The sequence below is a fragment of the Hipposideros armiger genome, unplaced genomic scaffold, assembly GCF_001890085.2.
Source record: "Hipposideros armiger isolate ML-2016 unplaced genomic scaffold, ASM189008v1 scaffold_155, whole genome shotgun sequence".
Lineage (NCBI taxonomy): Eukaryota > Metazoa > Chordata > Mammalia > Chiroptera > Hipposideridae > Hipposideros > Hipposideros armiger.
The window spans coordinates 1,694,644-1,709,723 of record NW_017731505.1 but is presented as its reverse complement, the minus strand read 5'-3'; the positions used below and the strand labels follow the sequence as shown (position 1 = coordinate 1,709,723).

Below are 15,080 nucleotides of genomic sequence, written 5' to 3'. Positions count from 1 at the left end.
TATTCTCAAAAATATATGCCCCCCACATGCACTTTGCCTCCCACAGCTCATGAAAATATTGCCATTACATTTGTTCCTACTGAGAAACATTTTAAGTTGTGTAGGCGATGATGTTACTTGGAGACTGTGTGTGATATTAGAAAGAACACAAACTTTGGAGTCAGACTGGAGTTGCTTTTAAATTTTTCTGATATAACAGGATTCTCTATTTGGGAAAATCATTGATAAAATAATTATCTTTTATAATAATTCAAATAATATATATATTTTTTCACACACATATATATTCAAATCACATTTTGAATTACAGGGGGAAAAAGTCAGAATTTGGACTCTGAAAACTATTATTCATTATGGAATGAGATGTACTGCACAAGATAATTTTAAAAAGAAGCTAAAACTTGTGTATGAAGTGTCCAAACATGTGTTTTAGTATCATCATTCTCACGGTGGGCTTCTATCATCATCATTGTTCTACCACATTAAACAATGTATATTAACCAGAACATAGCATCTTCTTGCTGGTCCAAAATGAGGCTTATGAACACCCATCAGTGAGGTGTGTCGCCTTGGGAATTCAGAGGTAACAAGGCCCCTATGCTCGTTTTAAATTGCCCCGCACTACTCTCTTGTTCTAACTGCTCCTTTTTGTTCTCAGCTGTCTCTTTCTCTCTCCCTTTCTTTCTTTCTTTCTTTTCTTTCTTTCTTTCTTTCTTTCTTTCTTTCTTTCTTTCTTTCTTTCTTTCTTTCTTTCTTTTTCCTTCTTTCTTTCTTTCATTAATGTATATTAACATCTTCTAATATATAACTTGCTTTGTGTACATATTCTAACAAAATAAAGTATTTTGGCCTTAAGATTTTTATTCTGGAAGTTCTACAGTCACTTTGAGACTATTTTATTTCCTGACTCTCCAATTGTGGCAATAGCTGCAACTGACAAAATTCTGACATGTAGATGCCAACACATAGTATAATATAGTTGATGAAAATCGAATAAAACAGTGTTTCTAGTTCACTAAAACTCAGGCTTAGTCAGCTGTCCAATGTTGCATATATTTGAATCAAATATGGAAGAAAATCACTAGATAGTAATGATCAAGACTCAAAGTCCAGGCTGAAATAAATAGCAGTACTGATAATAAATGCATCAATAAACCCAAACTTATACCTAAAGAATTCTTAAATCAGTAACAAAGCAAAAGTAGATTTGTGCTAAAAGAGCTATGCCATGTCTTTGAAATTAAGCTAAAGAGACAGACGAAGTTCAAGTAAACCACCTGAAGGAACCTCCCATGTGACTAATAAATTTGAAATCATCTCTGCTCTCATTAACTCTTTGTTAGTGAGGGCTTCATATGCATAATTTTTCTGGGGTGCAAATACATGTCTCGGAATTGCCCTCAGAGAGTCATCAAAATGCATGGAAAGATACATGCACAGATATTAATCACAGCATTATCTATACCAGTGAGAAATTGAGCCTCACTTAAATTCTCCTATATGTAGCTCAAAAATACTGTGATAAAAAGTATGCTTCAGAAGAAAATCTATTAGTGGAGAAAGTGTGATAAACTAAAGTTTAAGATGAAGACTGTATATCATTCGTGACTATTACCCATGACCATGACATGTAAGTGATCGAAACACATATACATAAATGTACACAGAAGATGTAGCTGTTTGTATGAAAATCCAGTTTTTCAACAATAAACATAAATTGCTTCTGTAATTTAGAAACCAATTTGATTTTTAAAAGTTTGCTCTCCCTGTCTTCCGCTTCAATCCAGGCACCCTTCCTTTCTTCAATTCCCTTTGATGTGTGCTTTGGATCTTAGCGGGTCCCCTTCAGATCAATTCCAAGTAGAAATCGGTTCAGAGGTACTTCACTTTTCAGAGAAATATTTTGACCAAAAAGTGAACAATACGGGCCGGCCGAGTGGCGCAATGGTTAAGAACTGACTTGGGATGCCAGAGGGCCCCGGTTCGGATCCCACATATGAGGGCCAGTGACACTGCCCTCCACAGCTAAGATGCTGAATAACAGCTCAACCTGGAGCTGGGCTGCCGTGAGTCGCTGGCGACGGCATAGGCTGCAGCCTCTGTGGCAGTGGGTTGCCATGGGCTACCGTGTGTAGCCAGCAGCCAGCGTGAGCGGCCAGCAGCCGCAGTGAGCGACCGTCCAGAAGCCGGCGACTGATCTGCCTCACCAGAGAAGAGCGCAATGATGGTGCCAACTTGGGCCAGTGAAGCAACATCCTCCACAACTAGATTGAAGAACAAGACGACAGCAACTTGTCTGTTCCCCTTCCCCCAATTCCCCAGCACTGTTCCCATTCCCCCAATTCCCCCAATAAAAATCTTTAAAAAAAAAAGTGAACAATACAATCAAACAACAAAGAAGAGATGAACATTATAAAGTGAAGGAAGATGAATTAGAAACAACACAAATAAAATAAATGACCATCAAGGCAGCTCCAGCTGAAATTCTGTGGAAGGTTAACTGGGTTCAAAGAGCAGGCAGGTCAAAGGTAAAACAATGTCTAAGGCCAAACCCTTAAAGAGCTGGGGGCTTGCAGTGACTTTTCACATTAAATGGGTTCTGTTGATTTCAATAATGCCTGAACTATTATGACTTAAGACTTATCAATTGTCTGATTTTACTTTGGGGCTGCAACCGGCTGTAATGTACGTTTTTCTCTCCTACACTTAATTACACCAGGTCTGAATCATCTGAAGAGCTTGACCTCAAGCAGCAACAAGTCCAATTAACCAGAAAATGCTCACAATTTACTTATTAAAAAGGGCAAAGGAAAACACAGTCTAACAAACTAATTTCCAGGCTGTATTCCCATCACCACCTCACTTGATAGCGTGCACTGAGGATGGCGGTTCAAAGGATTACCTAGAAGTAACCTTTACTTTGTCAGACACGGTAATAGTTTCCACATTTTGCACATCAAAATTCAGATATGTAGGGTGATAATACAATGGAATATTTGAAATTAGAGACATGTACTAACTAGTAATTATACTCTGCTTGCACTGTTCAGTAGGTATTCCCATGTGGCTATTCAAACTTAAAAGAATTAAAATAAAATAAAATTTAAAATTAAGTTCCTCAGTCACACTAAACACATTTTAAGTGCTAAAAGGCCTCACAGGGCTAGTGGCTACCATATTGGAAAGCACAGATACAGGACATTTCCACCAAGAGCTGTATGTCACAGTGCTGCTCTATACACTACTTTCTGAAGTGGAAGAACAATTCCCACTAATTCAAAGGTTTTCAACAAAAGATGAAACAAAAACACGTCTGCTGGTTAAAATTGAACATCTCGGGCCGGCCGAGTGGCATGTTGGTTAAGAGTTGGCTTGGGACGCCAGCTCTGGGCAGCAGAACCCCGGTTCGGATCCCACATGAGGGCCAGTGATGCTGCACCCTCTACAGCTAAGATGCTGAACAACAGCTCCACCTGGAGCTGGGCTGCCGGGAGTCGCCAGCGACGGCATAGGCTGCAGTGGGGCTGGCCGGCAGCAGGCATGAGCTTTCATGAGCTGACATGAGCAGCTGTCCAATGGCTGGTGAGCGACTGCCTCACCGGGGAAGAGCGCAATGATAATACCAACATGGGCCAGTGAAGCGACGTCCTCCACAACTAGACTGAAGAACAAAAGGACAGGAACTTGTCTGTTCCCCTTCTCCAATTCCCCAATAAAAATCTTTAAAAAAACAAAACAAAAAAAATTGAACATCTCAACTCTCCCTGACAAGCCATTTCCCAAGCATTCCAGGAATCATGACCTCGTATGGGAATTTTCTGAGAACTATACAAGTGCCCTTCTTTTCCTCAGGTTGAATTACGAGCACCAAAATGGTTTTCCGTCTAGTTTTCTTTAAAAACAGATGAATCCAGAGTTCAACTAAATTAATTTTTCTGCTTGTAAGAGAAATTATTTCAGTTCCAAAGGAATGGCTATTTCTTTTCAGACCTCTACCAGCCACATCCACCCTGGAGGTAAAAGGTTGTGGCTGCTTTTGACCTCGGCCAAAGTCTAAGCTGACAGAAAGATTAAAGTAAGAAAAAAACTTGAACTTTTGTCCATCCCTGAGAGTGGTTGGCTGCCTGTAAACATTAGAAAATATTATTTTCTATTTTGTGGTTCAAACCAATAGTGCAACATAGGACAAATGGGTGTGTGTGTGAGGGCGCGTGCATGTGCACACATGCTCATTGAATTTACCTGTAGTTAAAGGACACACATGGAGACATATATAATTTGAGAAACTTGAAATTTTAAATGAAACTTATATGGCTATATCAGTTATCATCACCATGGCACATTCCACGTCTTCCAATACAAAATTCTATCAAGAAATAAGGTGCAGTTGCTCATTTTATTTATAAGCAATGTCCAGTTGACCACTTCCTCTCCCAACTCCAAACAAAATGTAAACACTGACTTTTCCCATAAACCTGAAGTTTGCCCCTTAGTAGGAAACAATTGCTGAAAATACCAATATTGAGTTTAAGGCCAGGACTTTAAAAAGAATATAAAATTAAAAAGAAAGACTATAAAATAGCAAACAATTGTATTAAAAACACAAAACACCAAAGACATCTAACTGTGAACAACTTAACATGGGAATCACAAGAGAAAAACGATTTCAACCAATTTCCCCCACTTCCAGAACATAGTGGCTTCTACAATAGTTGTGTTCCATATTGATTTAATAAAGCAGTCAATAGCCTGTTTGGTGTGAAATTCTTGTTAATTGGAGCTTTTACTTTTTGTTTTGTGATGACTTATAATTCCTTTGCCCCCATTTGGTTGAGAGCCTTATCAGCAGGGGTCATTGGCTGGCATTTAGTTATTCGAAAATACTTCCCTTCCAGGAAGAATTCATCCTGGCCTCAGCTGAAACACATGATTCTTCTAGATGATAAATAATACTTGATGAATAAGATCGGGCTGGGAGTGGTGAGGAATGAAGTGGTTGAGGAGAGAAGAAAGGAATGATCAGTTGGATCCCAAAACATTTGCCTTGATAAATCACGCCTGAATCATCTAGTAAATATAAATAAATCAAAGATCGTTAAAGCCCCTTACAAATAACATTGCCCTATGTAACCGAACATAGCCCAGGGTCCAGCATTTTCTTTTAGTAATAAAAAAAAAAGATTGTTAACAATGTTAAATATCTTCCTCGGAACAGCCAAACCTTTTCCTCACCAGACTTTTCCATGCTTCCAATTTGTCTGTGGAATGTGGGGCTCTGGGGTCAGTTGAGTGTCCACAGATGGGCAATGATGGCATCCCAGTGTGGTGGCGAGGTGTGCAGGCTCTGCAACCAGACTCTCTGGGTTCATAATCATGACCTTTGCTTATCTGCTTTGGAAATTTGGACAAGTTTCTTAGCCTCTCTGTGCCTCAGTTTCCTCATCTATAAAATGCACTAACATCCAACTCTGAGTCCTTTCCTGTCAACGAGCCCCAAGCTCAATAAACATTGGCTACAGTTTTTATATTTAAAAAATGAGGCTTCTTCTGGCACTGTAGACCCCAAAGGGAACCCTCCATAGTTGGAACAAGGATGACATGTCAGAATTTGGACATAACATGAGTGTGTTCTATGACAAAGGCCTTGAAGTCGAACATATCTGTCATTTATCAATGTACTATCCCTGACCCATAGCCACCTGAACACCTTCCTTACTGACTGCTCCCTTGCTTTATCCCTGCCTTCTTCTGTCTGACATCCCAGAGGCTGTTCTTTGCCATCACCAAGGTCAACCTAAGGATAATATGAGAGTAAATCCATGGGGAGGGTGTCATGGGCTGCACAAGGCCCATTGCAGACCAGAGTTAGACCTTCTCCCCCAAATGTCTTTCTTTCACCTTCTTTCTGAGGCTTGGTCCCCACTTATAATGACTTCCAACTCTGATCCTTCCCTTGTTGCTCTGGCATCAGTCACAGCTCATCTGATTCCACATTAGGGATTTCTTTATCAAACTTCTTTTCTCTAGAGCAGTGGTTCTCAACTGGGGCAGCTGTGCCTCCTAGGGGACATGTGGCAATGACTGGAGTCACAATGTAGGGATGGGACTGGGGGGTGGAGTGGTATTATTGGCACCTAGTGGGGAGAGAACAAGGATGCTGCTAATCATCCTACAATGCACAAGACAGACCCCACAACAAAGAATGGTCCAGCCTTGAATGTCAACACTGCTGAAGTTGAGATGCTCCCCTAGAAAACGACGCCAGCACTGAATCATGCTGTATGTTCAGAATTGAACATACAGAAATAATGACATTCTGCACAAATGTGGAAGTCTGTGCGTGTTTTTAAAACATAATTGAGACAGAAAAATCAAGAGCTCAACTCTTAAAGTTGGTAAACTTGATATAGGACCCCATACAACAGACTTTTCACCTCCTGTACCTAATGCATCAGCAGAATCTAAACAGTTTGGGGAGTGGCCAGGATGTTAAAGAAAATTTGCAAGGTGAAGAAGTGGCTGCCCCAGGAATAAGTCAGCTGATGTCTCCAAATCAAAACTATTCTGCAGAAATTAAAATAGCTATTTGTAGGGGCAGTTGGTTAAGAGCTCGCTCAAGAGTTTGAGCTCTGAGCAACAGCGGTTCGAGTCCAGCCTGAGCTGAGCAGCCACTGAGCTGCCAACAGGTAGCAGAATGGCTCAGCTAAAAAAAATAGCTATTTGTGTCTGCAGGAGTTACTTAAACATGAGAGTGTTGTTTTTTGGGAGGCTACTTAAAAGTGGTGTTACCTGAGTAATAAGAGGGGTAAAATACCCAGACCATTAGCCATTAGTGTAACTACTGAATTAGAGCTCATTTAGTTCAGCTGGGAAATGTCCTATTTTGGGATTTGTTTGAATTTGGTGGGATAATGAGAAATAAGTGCTGTAGTCTTGTCCATAGAATGGGCATGGATTTAAGATGCCTTCATTCTTTCTATTTTCAGAACCATCACTCTCCAGAAGTATTATTTGATGAATATCATAAGGTTTCAGTTACAAAATTATTACCAAATACCTCAGCCATGGAGACTATAAAGCAGTGTGCTATAGACAGGAGATCCACTTTGAGCGCAGACTTTGGGTAACCTACAACATTTGACGGACCCAGGACATGAAACATACTATCCATCCAAATATCAAACTCAAGACCCTCCTCCTCCAAGAGAGATTAACCTCCTCCCTTTTGCCTTCATTTGCCACACATCTGGGAAACAGCTGTAAATGAGCATCAGCTCAATGCCTCCATGTCTAGGGACCGTCTCTTACTGGTCTTCCCGGGCTGGAGTGCTCGGGCCTTGAGGTTTCCCAAGATATGTTGGGCAGGCCTCCATTTCAAGCAACTACTTGTTTCTTATTTGGTCTCCCCACTAGCTAGCAAGCTCCTCGAGGTGGATTTAGAAAAATACCTGGGAACTAGTCGGTGTGCATAATATCTGCTCATGGAACCATCATTAGCATTAGAAAGCCACCATGCTATAATATAAAAGTAATGATAAAAATAATATCACACATTTACTGAGCTCTTATTATATTCTAGGCATGTTCTAAGCACATGGCAGATATGACCTCATTTAACTCTCACAACCTTATAAAGTTGTCTCTATCCCCAATTTACAGATGAGGAGTTGTCTATACTTTAAACTTTAAAAAGAAATGAGGCACGTCGTAAAACACACATGCCCCGTCTTGTTTATTATGAGTGTCATTTGAAAGGTAAACTAATTTGTCATCTGCCTCTAGGGCCCTAACTAAAACCACTTATATCTACTTCTAATAGCAAATATGAATTCAACTCAATCAGGGTCATGAAGCTTGTCTCCTTTTCTCACTTGCTTGTTCCTGCCCATTTGACCACCCAAGGATGTGCTAAGGAGCTAACTGTAAAAAAAAAGCTCAACAACCCCCAGCCCAATAACGCCTTTGCAGTTGTGATAAACCACCACAGATGGGGAGGAAACCTCTGCAAATAAGGGCAAGTATCACCACACCAGGGCAGCATTGCCATGGCAACCAGGAGTAGGGCATGCAGCCCAGTCCTGGGTGTGAACCTCAGCATGACCTGCCTCACTCCTTCCTTGGTTTCAAAAGGTGGATTGAAAACAAAGAAATGCAAGTCCAGTCCTCATAAGAACTGCAAGGTGCTGTCTTTCTCTCACTGATTCAGAGAAAGCCACAGTGGGAAGTAAGGATGTCTTGTTAGAAACTCCATACCTTGGCCCTCTGTCATCTTCCTTCCCAAGAAGCCCATTGAAGGCATATTAAACCCATTTGGAAAGGCCATCGCAAGTGCCATTCTGAAGTTCACTAGAACGTCCAGAAGAGAAGGCTGCTGATACATTCCTAGTATGAGGCTGAATCACAACTAATGCGCTGCCATACTCTCTCTACCTGGCATTTGATGTCCAGATTAAAACACATGAAAAGGTTCAAATTTCTCAATAGCTTCCTGCATTGTAGCGTCTACAAATGTTAGCTCTCAAGGCGGATGTGCAAACTGGCTGCTTGCACAGGTCCCGACTAGGAAAGGAAATGTTTGTGAATTTGCACAGCTGCGTGCAATAACAAATTCAGGCTCAGAAGGTTTACAAAATCCCATTTTTGCTCTGATGATGGTGAACTTGGGCTCAACCTGGGTTCCTCAATGATTTTTTCTGAATTTAAAACTAGGCACAATACAGCAACTTCAAAAGTTCAAAAATATTTCTTTTTTTTATTTAATTTAATTTTTTTATAAAAATATTTCTTTTTAATGACAATTGTAGATTTCTAAAGTACTGATTGAGCCTTGCTAAAATTTGCAATTCCTACTAGCAGTTGGGAAATAAAGAGGGATATACTGCATTTGTGGCTCATTTTTAAACAGATAGAAAAAAATGTTCGTGATGACCAAAGGTATCCAAGTGTCCAGTAATAGGTATCCAGGAACCTGCTGTCACGAAAACCTGAGCTGATTTATTTTATAGCCCCTATTGCTGTAAGTCAGGGGTCAGCAAACTTTTGGGATGGAAGAGTCGCCAGGGGTCAGCAAACTGCAGCTCGCAAGTGTGTGGCTCTGAAGTAAAATTGAAAATGAAAATAAAACTATCAGAGTTTCATTTATAAAATTTTTACAGGGCATTATTCACGTAATGGTGATTATGTAAAAATATATTTATGGCTCTCAAATAATTTTTCAATTGTTGTGAAGGACAGGATTGGCTCTTCCAGGGGTCGGCAGATTTTTGAGATGGAACGTACCCAAAGAGCCACATGTGGCTCGCGAGCCGCAGTTTGCCGACCTCTGCTGTAAGTCATCAGAATCACAGTGTTAAATCATTTCCCTCCTTCCAAATGGAATCATTCAACAGATTGTAGATGATGATGATTTAAGAGCAGTAAATTTGCTCCAAAAGCAACTTGGTTTTTAACAAATCAAATTTATATATGTATATGTATATGTATATCTATATCTATGTATGTGTGTGTGTGTATATATATATATATATATATATATATATATAAAATTACTTTATACTGGAGCAGCATATGCACATGATAGAGGAAAAGGTGTGCAAATAAACTGAAGTGTCCTGGTCACACAGTTTACGGTAATAGATTGCCAATCTATAGGAAAGCTTGCGATTCCACCTTCTTGCTTTAAAAATAAAAATCACCAAATAAACTAATGTTTACTATGATACTGTCTGTTCCTTTAGGAAGGATGCATAGAAACTTTTACTTGTAGCTATATAAAACCAGCAAGGATCTAAGCTCTGTGAATACTTTGGTAATATTCTAAATTAATAAGAAGAAAAGATGGGATTTTTCAGGCTCTTTCTATGAAATCATAAAAAAAAATTAGAATTGTAGAAGAATAAGGTTTGTACCAGAGCCTGCAAGCAGCAAAACTGAGGCTTTCTGGTTTTCAGAACCAGCCATGTGTCTTTGCTGCGTAGCATAGCCACGGAAAAGTGTCAAAGCATTTTGTGGTTTCACATCAGTGCCCATATTGCTTGGAGATGTCAGAGAATCTTGACCCTTCATCATACTGAGGGGAAGGGCAACGTTTGCCCTTATCCCAAATGTCCATCATTAAATAGTCCCCAGTGATCCAGACCTAAAGAGAGGCTCAAAAGCAATAATGCTCACTCTCAGTTCTGTCACGGACCAGCCAGGCGACCCTGCTATAATCTGATCCAGTCTCACCCTCAGTTTCCTTATTTGTTACAGAAAAACACTGCACTAGAAAGCCACTAAGGCCTCACAACAGTAACATTATAAGCCAATATGCATCGTTCAAGTCAAAGTGCATTGATTTTAAAATACTGAGAAAATAGCCCAAAGGAAAGCTACAGAACAAGTGGCAGGTCCTTTCCGAGATTTGCGCTAAGCTTTCGACAAAAATGAATGTCTTGGCAATGATATGTAATATTCCAGTCAGCCTGGCTGGATGGCTCTGAACCCTCTCCTAAAGCAACAGGCAGAGACATCTTAAGTATAGTTTGAACCATCAGAACTTTGAAGTTGAAAGAGACTCAAGTGCTGGAACAAACGGAGTAATCCCTCCAAAGCCATTACTTCTCCCATCTTCCTGCTTGCCCACCTTCCCCAGAAGCTGCTTCAGGATTATTACCCCATGAAGCCTTTCACATCCTACTGGCTTGGGTCCCTCCTCGCCCCAAGCAGGACGCACACACCGCATCTTCTTACCTCTCCGGGATCCTTACACCTCAGCAGTAGCAGCAGCTCCAGGCAGAACTGACCCCCCATGAATCCCCCCTCGCAGAGCCCCTGTCCAGTGTGGGAACGCAGAAGGCGGCTGGAGACGGGGATACGTTCAAAGAACTAGCGGAGCAGGGCAGGCAGGCTCCCCGGCTGGAATGCGCTGCTAGAGGCCCTGGGAGGCAGAAGCCCTGGGGTCACTGTGAGCCTCTGAGTCAGACACCCTGGGGAGCGCTCAGCTCTAAAAGGCTTCCTTCGGCACACAGGGCAGACCCGCACCAGCACTTACTAGGCAGACAACCTGAGAGTTACAAAGTCGCAGTAAATGGTTACACAGTCACATATGCCAGTTCACAGCAAATGGAGAGATGCACTCTAAATGCTGGAGGGAACAAATCATCCAAATGAAATGCCAACTCACATATCTGATGAGGGACTTGTAGCCAGAATACATAAAGAACTCCTACAAGTCAATAATAAGAAGGCAAATAACCCAATTTAAACATGGGCAAAGATTCTGACTAGACATTTCTCTGAAGAAAATACTCGAATGGCCAACAGGTATATGGAAAGATGCTTGACATCAGTAGCTATCAGGGAGATGCAAATCAAATCCATGGTGAGATACTATGTCACACCCACCGGGACGGGGAGAATGAAATGTGGTCTAGGATGTGGAGAAACTGGAGCTCTCACACTTTGCTGGGGAGAATGGAAAATACTTTGGGAAAACAGTTTGGCAGTTTCTGAAAATGTTAAACATAGATGTCCCATACAACTCAAGAGAACTGAAAATATACGTCCACACAAAAATGGGTACACAAAGCTGTTCACAGCAGCATCATTCAACCGATGACCGGCTGAACAAAATGTAGGCTTTCCACGCAATGGGGCATTAGCCAGCTATGAAAGGGAATGAAGCACTGACAAGCTACAACATGGTCGAGCCTGGAAAACATGACGCTGAGTGAAAGAAGCCAGACACAGAAGGCCACCTATTGTGTGATTCCATTTATACAACATGTTCAGGATAGGCAAAGCCATAAAGAGACAGAAAGTAGGTTAGTGGTTGCCAGGGGCTGGGGGGATTGGGGACAGTAATGAATAAGGGGTACAGAGTTTCTTTTTGGGGGTGATGAAACTGTTCTAAAACTCTGTGAATATACCATTACATTGTATACTTTATATGAGTGAACTGTATGGTGTATGAATTATATCTCAATGAAGCTATTCTACTAAAAACGAAATGCTGGCTCTTATTCCCTTGTCACAACCCTTCCTCAATTACACTGGGCTCCTCTGAGGTCGCCATTACTCCTGTAGATTCACCTATGTGGCTTGGCAGGGGCCATGGTGAGAAAGGGTTACCATGGAGCATGGAGCTGGCCCCTGGCACCCTGGGACCCTTCTCCTCAGCTTCATCTCTAGGCTACTGATGGTCAGAATTCTGCTCCAGCTTCATGGCTAAGCCCCACTCCTCCATGGCTCCTTCATTCCTGAGTGGCTCCCATTGCAAACTTGTGGTTGTATCCCATGTGGCCACTGTCTCCAAACAGATTACACATGTCTGCAGCACAACGGGCCCTCACAGCTCCTCCCATGGCCGAAATTCAGCAGCTCATGGTCACCCTTCACCTTTTTTTTGAAGGGAATGGACCAATTTTTGGTTGAGTATTTTAAAAATAAGGGTATTTGCCTCCAGGGGCTATTATGCATTTTCACTATTATAAGTAACAATAAAATTAGCAGGTGATGCCAACAAAGGAAGCAGTTCAATAAAAAGAATACCACGGTGGTCATTGGGTTAAAAAATTCAACCTTCTGGGCCGGCCGAGTGGCTCAGTTGGTTAAGAGCTCGCTCAAGAGTTTGAGCTCTGAGGAACAGCGGTTCGATGCCCAGCCTGAGCTGAGCAGCCGCTGAGCTGCCAACAGGTAGCAGGATGGCTCAGCTTAAAAAAAAATTCAATCTTCTAATATAATTGTATCATCCACTAAGAGAACTGCATTAGTTACTGACACATTTGAAGTATTAATATTCATTGTGACTATTTTTTGTTCACTTCCATATCCTTCATCTTTCCAAACTATGCTTAGGCACAATAGACCAATGCCCATGAACATTATTTTCTTGATGATAAGTAGTTCCATCCAGCCCCATGCTCAAGAGTTGGTTTGAATCAGTGTATTCCGCTATCAGGACTAAAGTCTTAAGAGAAAGGTTTGCGAGTGGTCCCTATCAGCTGCAATGTACAGTGTCTGGAATCTGTCACATTTTGGACCAACATATAATTTTTGTCTATCGTGGATTTGTCTTAAAAAGTTTCAACTTTTCAAAGTCCCTAAAATGATTCATTTTTAAAGTTGGTACCGTTGCCCTCTAAAGGTCGTCGGGGAAACTCTGAACGCTTTCCCATCTGAAGATAAGCAAGGCGGCAAATGAATGTTCCCAGAAGAGCCTGCCTGCATTCATTCTGCGCTGGAATGTCCATACAGGCGTTTTCTCAAACACGCTTGAGTGCTGTGGGTACTAGATGTCAGATAATAAAACTCAGAGGCACACGCTATGTTACTTTTTAAGGGAAAAAAGTGGGGGGAATCAAAGGGTTTAACAATTTTATTCACTGGCTTACATTCAGCGACTCTGAAAATTTGGCCACTGCTCAGGTTTGTGAATTTCTATGGAAAATGAAGTGTTTGGCAAGCTCGATCAAATATGAGGCTGATAAAAAATGCTTCATGCTTTCTCAAGACCTTATGCCACTAACTGTGTGGGATTGGAAAAACTGCTCGAATGTCAATTAAAGTGTCAATTTAAACACTGTAAATAAGTGATTTTCTATACCCATGTGAATTAATAAAATTCTGTTGATTTCAGACCATAGCTTGAACTAAACTCTCTTTCTTTGAGTTTTTTTTTCAGTGTTCCAAGGACTGTAAATGTCTTTTAAATCTTACAATTCTTTGTAAAATTTTTCTATTTATTATTTTTATTTTTTTCAATTACAGCTGGCATGCGATATTATATTAGTTTCAGGTGTCCAGCAGAGTGGTTAGACATTGATATAAGTTACGAGGCGATCCCAGAGCTTCAGATTAGGCAGGCTGAGTTCAGCAGGGTTCTGTTTCAGAGTCAGAAATGTTAATCCAATACTTTATTTTAACCTAACGAAGAATTGACTGAAAACTCAATTGACATGAAGGTTATTAGGAATCAGGTCTTGAACTCAAAAAAAAAAAAAAGGAAAGGATTAGGCCAAAAAAAAATAAAACATTGTAACAGCCCAAATCATTACATAAAAGAACACTGTGGTGAGTTCCACTGCAAAGTTCATGACTTGTGAATATTATCTCCAAACCAATCATCTTGGAGTTTTATAGAGTTGGCTATCCAACTGCCTTCTTGACCCTTCCATGTGGTATCTCAGGGTCATCTCACTTCACTTATCCAATCCTGAGCTCTTGACTTTCCCTCCTGGCAAATGTCTCTGTACCTAAGCCTCCCACATCTTTAGAGGTGTTTATAAAGCCTTTATCTGAGTGCCTGGCATGCAGACCTGCTCAACAAATGTTGATGATGATATTGATGATGACTGATGATGAAGAAGAAAATGATTTTCATGCACCCAATTAATTGAGCCAGAAACCAAATGGTTTTTCTTTATTCTTCTCTCCACCCCATGTCCCGCATGTAATCCATTCCCAGGTTTTGTCAACTCTGCCTGCAAAATAAATCAGGAATCCGACCCCTCCTCTCCAACTCTACTTTCATCATCCCACCTCTGGCCTCCATCATGTTTCTCCTGAACAAATTCAACAGCCTTCCAAACAATCTAAGCATGCCCGTTCTTGCCCTTGCCCAATTACCTGTCCATGAGGGAAGCCAGAATGATCTTCTTAAACACCAGTCTTGATTACTAAGATGTATATAGTACTTATCATGTCCTTATTAAATATGCTAAACAACCTTATGAGGTTGGTACTGCTATTACTTCCATTTTACAGGTGAGGAATTGAGCAAAGAGGGGTTGGAATGTGTCTGAAATCACCCTGTCTCTAAGAGGCAAAGCCAGAATTCATACTCGAGCAGTTGGGCTCCAGAATTGAGTGTTCAACCACTACACAAAATACCACGCCATACCCAAGCTTTAAAAAATAACATGCAAAATTAAAACCACAATGAGATACCACCTCACCCCGGTCAGAATGGCTATCATCAATACATCAACAAACAACAAATGCTGTCGAGGCTGTGGGGAAAAGGGAACCCTGGTGCACTGCTGGTGGGACTGCAGGCTGGTGCAGCCATTATGGAAATCAGTATGGAGGCAACTCAAAAA

At 41.1% G+C, this 15,080-nt stretch overlaps 1 protein-coding gene across 2 annotated transcripts in view; it reads right to left on the bottom strand.

Annotated features, from left to right (window-relative positions):
• Positions 1-15,080, bottom strand: part of ARHGAP6 (Rho GTPase activating protein 6) — a 491,641-nt gene that overhangs the window by 140,024 nt on the left and 336,537 nt on the right. The window lies entirely within an intron of this gene.